The following is a 10,356-nucleotide window of genomic DNA, read 5'->3' as shown; positions in this document are numbered from 1 at the left end:
GGCATCCAAGTCAGATATGAATGATTTCTGACACCGTATAAAAGTTGCGACACGTCTGGGCATTTATCTGTGTTTTTACCAAGGAAACTCGAGAAAATGCAAAAAAATTCAAAAGTCAAAACAACTTGACATGGTGTCTTGTATTGGTCATACAAGGCCATGTAAAAAAGGGGCTATTTTGACGGATACCAAAAAATTGGGTCTATTTCAAGGATGTCGAAAAAAGTTCATTGCTTAAAATTTCATAAAGTTAAAAAAGTTCACTGCTTAGAAGTTCGTAAAGTTAAAATTTCATAAAGATAAAAAAGTTCATTGGGAAAAACTCTTGAAAGTTGAAAAATTCACAAAGTTAAAAAAATTCAAAAAATAGTTCACGAGCTAAAATTTCATGCATTCCAAAGAAAGCTCATGGCTAAAAATTTCATGGATTTGGAAAAAGTTCATGGATTTGAAAAAGGTTCTTGAATTTGAAAATGTTCATGAAAATTGGAAAAAGTTGAAAAACTTTTGCAAATTAAGAAAAGAAAATAAAAAAGTAAAAGGAAAAATAGAAGAAAGAGAAAACAAAAACAAAAAAATTTAAGAAAAACCGGCAAACAGAAAATAAAATGAGATGGAGTTTGAGCTGGTTAGGTCAGTTTGAAATCCTTTCTCACGGTCCCAATTGGTCCAGTTTTGTAATGATGGCCTGACAGACACTAGAATTTGCTCAAAAAATAAGACAGACACTAGAATTGACCACACAAGAAGTATAAAAGGTAGCAAGCATGCATAGCTAGTAAGCTCCCTCTACTGGTTCGGAGTGCTTGAAATAAAACTAGAGGTATGGAGTTCGAGGATAATTTGTGCGATTGGGTGGCTTAATAGCACTGATCCTCTCTGATGGTATTTGTGAGCGATGACTTCTGAAAGGGCTTGGTAGTCACACCCCTTAATAAAGAGTTTGATCTTTCAATTGTCTTTTCGGCCAGAGTTTCTTGAGAGAAAATTTCAATTTTCCCTGTAATTTACTTCATTTTTTACAACACTAGTCAATATTGAGTTTATTGAATATATGATCAATATTACCCCTGGATGAGTGGGTTCTTGTAATAGTTTGGCACTTCAGAAATAGTTTAGAGTTGAAAAGTGTATTTCCTTTCCTTTTTGAAATGACTGTACTCGAATAATACAATCATAATAAGTGATTAATAATTAATTAGAGGATAGACGTATGGATAGACATCATTTGCAATGTGACCAAAGCCAGATTTGTCTTTTCATGGAAAGTTTGCCTCCATCTGCATTAATTAGTTTGGGTACCAATGGAGGTCAATCAGGGAGAGTATGTGATTTAGAAATGCAAGTTGCATACTATACGTACACAACAACCACGATTCTTTAAGGAGTTAGGTACGTACACATAAGCATGCATGAAGCCAAACATGTCTTGGCTCCAGCTGCATTAATTACTTTGGGTTACAATCAAGGCCAAAGAGGATTGCAATTGTAATACTTTGCGCACATGAAACCAAAGCCAGAGTTGGCTTGACATGGAAAGTGTGGCTCCGACTGCATTAGTGTGGGTTAAAATCTGGGTCAAGGAGGACTACAGTTCATTTCAAAATGCAAATTGCATATTATACTTACACAACACCACAATCATTTGGGTTGTTACGTGTGTACGCATAATCAGTACAAACATGTCTGTGTCATGTAGGTTGTGATGGCTCTACTTTCTTTTTTTGTTTCAACTGATATGGAGATGGCACTTCCTATATATTAGCTGTCAACAACAGATGGTGTATATTGGCAATACTTGTTATTTGTGAATGATGATTGATCATAGCAGCTAGAAAGTCCTTGATAGCTGCACCCAGTGATGATGAGTTCGATCTAGCCATTTTATGTCTTGCGCAGTTTCTTGTGAAAAAATTGCCATGTTATTGTTTCTTTCATTTGGTAAACATAAAAAAAATATTGTTCTTGTTGAATCTTTTATGATAAACATCAGTCTTGGATGAGTGTTTCTGTAATAATTTGAACACTGAACAATTCAGAAACCCTATGGACCGCTCCAATGGATCCGCTGAAGGGAAAGCCCGCGAAAACCCACTACCTATTGGGTTATCTCGCGATTGTAAGAAACTAGGAAAAGGGGTGGGGAGGGGGTGGCAATAGTTCTATTCCTCGTCATTGTAAATTATATACGTAACTAGGATGATGGTAATTACAGTTTTGAAATTTGTAGTAATGTGATGGTCGAACGACGGGAATTGAACCCTTGCATGGTAGGTTCATAATTCTCACCACCTTGATCCACTTCACTACATTTGAACCTTATCCACGTACATGCTTTTTCTCTTTTTTCCTATTGATCATTAACCTATATTTTCTTACCTTTTTATTCAATCGTGAGGCTCGAAATAGAATCTCGGTATGAGGCCTACGAGAAATAATGGTGTTTTGGCCTTTGGATTTGCCTCTCTTTCAACGATGACAACTTCTTCTCCAAGATTCTAGTCCAACAAGACAGTGAGCTTGAAGACATTTCATCCGCAATCAATAATGATAGTTGGCTTGAACGATGGAGTGGTATGCGGCGAAGAATAAAGTTGGTTGATCCTTGGTTAATAAATTATAGTGCTTTTAGACAAAAATATATTAACATCAAAAATTGGCAAGCGGCAACAATACTTGGTTGTGCTCGACACCTACATACTCGCCCCTGTGATAAAGTGTTCGTTCTAATCAACTAGGGTGTGTTTGGTTCCCTGCATGGATTTTGACCCCTTTGGATATGTGGCCTAGTATAGCTTGGCTGAGAAAATACAACCTCTAAACGGTGTTTTGACCTTCGTCTGGTTGCCCACATTGGATCAGGAGGATGTTCCATACATGATGTTTGGTTGGAAACACTTGAGGGTCGTGGTTATGAAGATGCAATTACATGATATTTGGTTGCTCCTGAACTTAAGTTGAGGGTCGTGGTTACATCATTTTAGTCCTAACTACTAAACAAATGACAGTTCATGCAAGCTGAAAAGACGGTGGTACCAAATTAACACTCATATGGCTCAATGGGGGAAAGTTCGTCAATGACGATCAATGGGGAAATTGGCCAACGGTCCGCCTGCTACAACCTTTTGTTCTACCAAGCTTCATTGTCACGTGCCTCCACATGATAGCCACTCAACAGCATCAATAATCACATCATCTCCGCCGGCACATACTCCTCAAGACCCCATCTAAAATCTAGTTATGAAGAATATGCAACATGCAATAACAAGCTTAACTTCGATAGGGGAAGGTTGAAATGACTTATGATCAAGGATCTTAGATCTATTCTTCAAAGCATCAAATGTCCTCTCAACTGTAACTCTATGGCTAGTGTTTGAGATTAAAATATTCCAGCAGCTGTCTTGGGACTGTTCTTAGCAGAGAACTCATTGAGATGCTGGCTAGTTTTGTTTAAGGGTGGAAGAACCCCTTGCTTACATGGATATCTAGCATCTCTTAAGTAGAACTTACCATTACAGATGTTGATCCCATCAGGCCAAGCAATGTTGTCAGCAAGAATGTTAGCATCATAGGTCGATTATTCCCAACTAGCTAACTCATATGCGAACTTGAGATCGAAATCAATGGTAGCAAGAACATTTGGCTTTTGTCCTCCATTCTATCCCGATATGATGTGGTGTGCAATCTCGGCATTGTGGAATTCACATGAGCACCATCTATTGCGCCACTGCAATATCATCATGATATAAAAAACTGTTGTCGCTCACAACAATAGAAGCATGCCATGGCATAAAGTAACAATTAGTACTGCTCACCTTCAAGTACGGATACCATCTACAGATCGTGTGTTTATTTGAAGGAGTTGGACCAGTAGGTGCCTTGATCTTCTCTTCTCTATGCTCTCCTGTCGCATAAGACACATGCTTGAAACTAGATGATACTCCACGCGTGGCTACGATAATCTTGTTAAAAGAAATTTGTTATTAGGTGCTACATAAACAACTAAAACTAATGAAAATAAGATGCAAGAGTATTTCTTGATATACACTTTTAAAATGTAAAAAAATATGAAGCATTTAACAAAAGCATGTATAAAATAAAAGAATTAGAGTGCAATTAAAGCGATGTTATTTACATTAAAAATGTAAATGATCAACTATATAGGTATGCTCCAAGTGGCCAACACATAGATTGTGTCCATGACAGCACGAACTTAATGCAAAAAAATTTAATGTGGCATGGGAGCGTTGCATGTATATAGAAAAATATAATAATAATTTACATGCATGGCTTGTTGATATGACAGGGTTGTATAGCTAGGAAAACTACAGAGCGGCGATTCGATGCCCAAGCACATGTGCACCCGTGCTGAAGAAGAAAATAAAAACAAATACTATAAAAATTCAAAAAATTCAGATCATTTGATGTGTGAGATTCACTCCAAATTTCATACCATTTGGACATTTGAGTAGCTCTCGGCAAAGAAGACAAATCCAAAGAATACTATAAAAGTTTATTGTTTATCTATAGTTCTCGCCCAACTTGTCTTTTTTGCCGAGAGCTACTCATATGTCCAAATGATCTGAAATTTGGAGCGCACCTCACACACCAAATTATCTATCATGCATTTTTTGTAATTTATTCGCTTGTCTTGATTTTTGTTATGAATTGCTTCTTGATAGGGTGCAGATGAGTCTGGGCTCAGAAATGGATATTCGTTATTGGGTTGTAGCTATTAAGCAATAGAGAAAAAGAGTATTAGTTTATAAAAGGATAAGGATATACAATGTAGGTATGCTCCAAGCATCCAACACGCATACAATGTCCATGAGAGCACAAAATTTAATACGGAAATTTAACCAATGACTTACATACATGAATTGATGATGTGCAGTTGATAGAACATTTACCCATAAATTATTTTGAGCCTTTTTGCATCACAAATTAAACACAAGACCACAAAATTTACTTGTAAAGTATTCATTCCTGCAAAAATATTCTCATTATGACATTTTTACAACACTTCTTCATATTTTGCAGAACTGATGCGTTTAGGCACCCGAACTTCGTCGAAAGTGCTTTCAACACTGAAGGAGGGATCAACTTGGAGAAGAGTTCAGTTCTGGAGGGGGCAAACCAAAAAGAACCAGAGGAGGCGTTTGGTGGCGCGCGTGAGAGGAGCTGGGGTCTGGCGCGACCCACCAGACGGGGTGTCTGATCCCACGCGTAACACCAGGAGGAAAGAGGAGAAAAGGGGATTGGAGAAAAAGAGCAAGGCCGACTCCTCTCTCTCGCCATCCTCGCTGCTCACCCACCAGATCTAAGGAGGGAACCAGGAGAAGAACTAGATCGAGGGGAGAGTCCAGATCGAAGGAGAGAGAGGTGAGAAGAGGGTGTCAGGAGGCTGGCGGCGGCGCCCGATCCACCACGAGGCTGCCCCTTGCTAACGGCGCACTCCACCTCCCCGCCGCCCCTTACCGGCGATCCACTGTTCCTCTACAACGACAACGATGACCTGCTGCACTTCCTTGTCACCAACCTCAAGAAACGGAGCTGCTGATCCTCTCCAACGACCTCTCGCTGCTCCTCTCCAACTCTCTGCGGTTCATCAACAAGATGACGACCGCGTAGCTGCTGTTCTTCATCCTCCGCTACTCTTCTTCAAGCTCTACGCAGGAGATCTCCAAGCTTCTCCTACTAAAGATCGTCCCCAACATGACCCTATTGTTCCTCTTCTTCGCCTACAACATCTACAGCTTAGAAGATCATCAAGACCCATAGGCTCTGAATCTCTCTTTTCTCTTGTTTCTGTTAACTGAATATATGTATTGCTGGGTCTGAAACTTGCCCTGTCACCTGTGCATCTTCACTAAACCCCCATGAATCCTTGCTGGGTTGCTGTGAATTGTTGCATGGAATGAGTTAGTTGGTCAAAATTACAGTGAGAACACTCAGTAAGTTACCTAGTGATCTTGATTTCCTATGTGAGTAGTTATGAGCAATTGAATCATCTTTCCTTTGCTAGTACTTGTTTGTGTGTTTGATTAATCAGAATTTTACCAAAAAGATAGTCCTATCTCTGAACCCTTAACCTTTGTTGTCAATTATTTTGTTTCACTTTGATCTAGTGACTACTTGTTACCACGACTGTTTGATTAGTCTGATAAGTTGTTTCTAGCTCTATTAAAAACAAACATTCTCTTCTCCTGATTGTTTCGAATGCGTGTTCCGGAGTTCTAGATCCGTGTGGAGAACCGACATTCTAATATCACTATATCTACATTTGATCATTTTGGCGCCTTTGCGAGGGATCTAAATTTCATTAGCACGTTAGTAGAAGCAGATCAGGATTTATTTTAGGTCGATTCCATAGTATTGCCGGCAACTAACCATTTCCTAACATTGGTTGCAATTTCAAGAAAAACTAGCATGTGTCAATTTCAGGAACTTTACAAGAAATTGTCTTATGTTACAATCTGAAGAAAGTTCACTAGAGCCATTCGATCCAAAAATTGAAATGGATTTCTTGAAAAGAAGAAGAGAGAATCAAACACGGTTTCAAGTTGCTGAAACTCTGCAAGAACAAGAAGAAGAAAAGATGCCTGATCTAGTAGCTTTGCTCAGGGACTTGTGGATCCCAAGATCCACATGAGCATATTAGGACTTTCTTGGAGTATTGTAGCACCCTCAAGCGAAATGGAGTTTCAGCAAGTGCTATCAGATTGTCACTGTTTCCATTTTCCTTGAGAGATGGAGCAAGAGTATGGCTTCACTCATTTCCCGAACATCTGAAGAATACTTGGGAAACCTTATATCGCAGACATTCCTCGAGAGGTATTTTGCACCAACAAAAGTTGTTGAATACAGGGACAAGTCAACAAGGTTTACTCAATATGATGGAGAAAGTTTGTATGATGCATGGAAAAGATTCAACTCTTTAATCAAAATGTGTCCCCATCATGGGTTAGAAAGGTGGCTGGTGTTACAAACCATTTACAAAGGACTGACTACTCAGACCAGAGCCTTTGTTGATTCTGCTGCCGGAGGAGGAATCATGAACAAAATTGTTGATGCAGCATTTGCATTGATTGAAAGTATGGCTTCTCACCATTTCCAGTGGTCGAGTGAAAGAGCAATAGCACCATCGCATCCTGGTGTGTATAATGTGACTGCAAATGATAACATGGCGGCATAGATTGAAATCTTGAACAAGAAGATGGATAGTATCATGTCAAATTGCATCAGTACATCTGTAGCTTCAGTAAGTGTGCCTCAAATGTGTGATGTATGTGGCCAAGCAAGTCATCCTTCAGGGGAATGTACCTTTTATTCAGCAATTGGATCATCGGTTTCAGAAGTGAGTTATGCCCAAAGTCAAGGTCCATTCTCAAACAGCTACAATTCTTCTTGGAGGAGCCATCCGAACTTTTCGTACAAGAACAATCAGTCATATGCAAGTGGATCAACAATACAAGGAAATCGACCACCAAATCATCCAGGTCAATTTCAAGTGCTGAGGCAGAATGAACAACAAAATGTCCAGTCAAATGGAATGGAGGAAATCATGAAGATGCAGTTGGGATTGATTATCAAGATGGCAAATGAAGTTAATGGCTTAAAAGACTCTGTTAAGGTGCTTGAGCAAGATAGATAGTATGGTGGGAGAAAATGAAGCAAGACTGCCTGCTCAACCAATTCTAAACCTAAAAGCCCATTGTGGGGCAATATCTTCAGTTGATGCAATCACTAAAAGGAGTGGAGTTATGACAGGGCCATTACTCCCTACTTCGAAGACATATGTGCCACTTGCTATGAGGCCAAGCTCATCTGGAACTTTTTTCAGCGTCATCCGAGAATCTAAAGGAGAAATAAGTTGATAACCAAATTGAAACTGGAGTTGAATTTCCTGGTTTTCAAACAAGAGCTGAGCCTTTGCTCGAGGAAGCAATAACAACCAGCAGTATTCCTTTTCCTAAGAGGTTCAACAAACCCAAAGATGTCAAGCAATTTGCCAAACTCGTTGAAACTATGAAAGGAGTTCAGATTACTATTCCTATTCTAGAAGCTATCTTGCATGTTCCAATGTATGCAAAATATTTCAAGGAATTATTAACAAAGAAAAGAAGCATGTCTGAACCAGAAGTAGTGACTCTATCAAAAGAATGTAGTGCAATAATTCAGAATTCCATGCCTGAAAAATTGGATGATCCGGAAAGCTTTTGTGTACCATGTCTGATTGGAAACGGAACTTACAATGCTCTATGTGACTTGGGCTCAAGTGTTAGTGTGCTACCACATTCAGTTAGCCGACAGAACATATAGGAACCGGTTGGAATTCTTGAGGATGTTCCAATAAAAGTTTGGAGGTTTAATTTGCTTATCCTATTGACTTTGTAGTGCTAGATATGGAGGACAAAAGTGAGGTTGTGGTACTTGGAAGACCATTTTTGGCCACAGCTGGTGCACTTATTGATATCCAAGAAGCTAAATTGAGCTCGAGGTTTGGAAATGAAAAGGTTGAGTTTAACATGAAGAATGCAACACATGTTCCGCAAAGAGAAGAACACTGCTACAGTATTGATACACTACATAAATGTGTGGAAGAAGGTTATGAAGAGAGGTATGGAAGTAATTGTTGCGAAGTAGTTGAGGAGGAAAATAGTGAAATTAGATATGAGGAAATCAGACCTGTGAGCATGTGGGAAAGCAGTGCCAGGCCATTAGAAGATACAGCCAAGGCAAATAGAAACGAAACAACTTCCCGAAAGTTTGAAGTATGCATTCTTAGACAATGAAAACCAGTGGCCAATTATCGTAAATAGTGAGTTGACGGAAAGGCAAATAAAAGGGCTTGGATGAGTTTTTTTTTGCAATTTTAACATTGAACAGATCAGAAACGCTTATAGTTGCCATATGTATTTTATTTTGTTTTAAAATGTGCATCAATATATAATTCAAATTATCATAAGTTATAATATAATAGAGGATGAACCTAGGAAGAGACATTAACACAATGACGCCAAATCCGCACTTGTCTTGACCATTAAAGTGTGACTCCAAAAGCATTAATTAGTTTGGCTTGAAAGCGAGGTCAAAGAGGAGTGTGCAAGTAGTTTGAAAATGCAACTTGTATATTGAGAAGTTAAGTGTGCACACATTATCATGACAAACCTGTTTGTGTCATGTGTATATTAGCTGCAAAAATAGACCGTGTGTATCAACCGTATTTGTGAGTTTTGGATTATGGTTGATTAAAGGTCCCACCAAGGTCATGATAGTCGCACCCTTTGATGAAGAGTTTGATCTAGTTTGATCTAGCCATTGAATCTTTTTTGCCACAGTTTCTTGAGAAAATTTATCATATTTATTATGCCTTACATTTTCAGGCACCAACAGGTTTTGAGCTTGCTGAACCTTTTATGACAAACAATACTAATCTTGGATGAGTTTTTGGTAACATTCTGAACACACGAACACTCCAGAAAAAGTTTAGAGTTGAAATGCTTAATTTTCTTTTCTTTTTGAAATGCATGAAAGTAAACAAGTCATTTTTTTGTAAATAACACTTCAATAGATGGTGAACGTGGGGAGAGACGTCGTTGTAATGAGACCAAAGCCAGGCTTGTTCTTACATGGAAATTAAAGAATGGTTGCAGCTGATTGATTAGGTTGGGCCGGCAGAATGGAGGAAGCGACAGGAGTGCAAGTCATTTGATAATGCAACTTGCGCCACAATAATACATCAAGCAGTTGAGCTTGTCGGCATATATAATCATTGATTAGCACGCGTCGTCATGCATGTTGTGATTAATCACCCAAAAAAATAGTGCGCTAGTACAACACGGCTAATAGCACGCTAGAACATTTTGTGCAATGTCTCGTTAAATGAAATCTGGGCACAATTATTAAATATAGCGCGATATAGCTTCGCTATAGCTGAAAGTGTTCTTGTGAGCCCAAGTTCACATGCACCCCTTGCTACAATGAAATCCAAAAAAAATCTAAAAATTCAAAAAAAATGATTTTTTTACCAACAAACATTGATGTTTTTTCATATGTGTGCAAAATATCGTGACACAATGGCTTTCATGCAGGTCTCAATAAAATTTAAGGCTTCCAAAACTGTTTTTATTTAGCATGATTGCATTTATTGATTTTGGCGAGACCTCCACAAATGCCATTCCATCACGAAAGTTGGCACGCATGTGAGCTGGAGCTCACATACTTCATGTCCTGCTATACCGGACTTTAAGGGCTGCGCTGTTTTCGTCCTTGGCTGTAATCGATATTACTCCCTCCGTTCTGTAATGTAAGATCATTTTGCAAGCTCTTATTAACCATTGTTTCACTGGAGAT

General features: G+C 38.8%; 1 non-coding gene across 1 annotated transcript; it reads right to left on the bottom strand.

The window, feature by feature from the left end:
- Window positions 1-6,860: 6,860 nt before the first annotated feature.
- On the bottom strand, window positions 6,861-6,966 carry LOC125528445 (small nucleolar RNA R71). Its single transcript, XR_007292393.1, has one exon. It is a non-coding gene; the product is annotated as a small nucleolar RNA R71 (small nucleolar RNA).
- Between the last annotated feature and the right edge of the window lie 3,390 nt (window positions 6,967-10,356).

The sequence above is a fragment of the Triticum urartu genome, chromosome 1A, assembly GCF_056163025.1.
Source record: "Triticum urartu cultivar PI428250 chromosome 1A, HENAU_Tu73, whole genome shotgun sequence".
Lineage (NCBI taxonomy): Eukaryota > Viridiplantae > Streptophyta > Magnoliopsida > Poales > Poaceae > Triticum > Triticum urartu.
The sequence above is the reverse complement of the archived record's forward strand: the minus strand, read 5'-3'. Positions and strand labels throughout refer to the sequence as shown.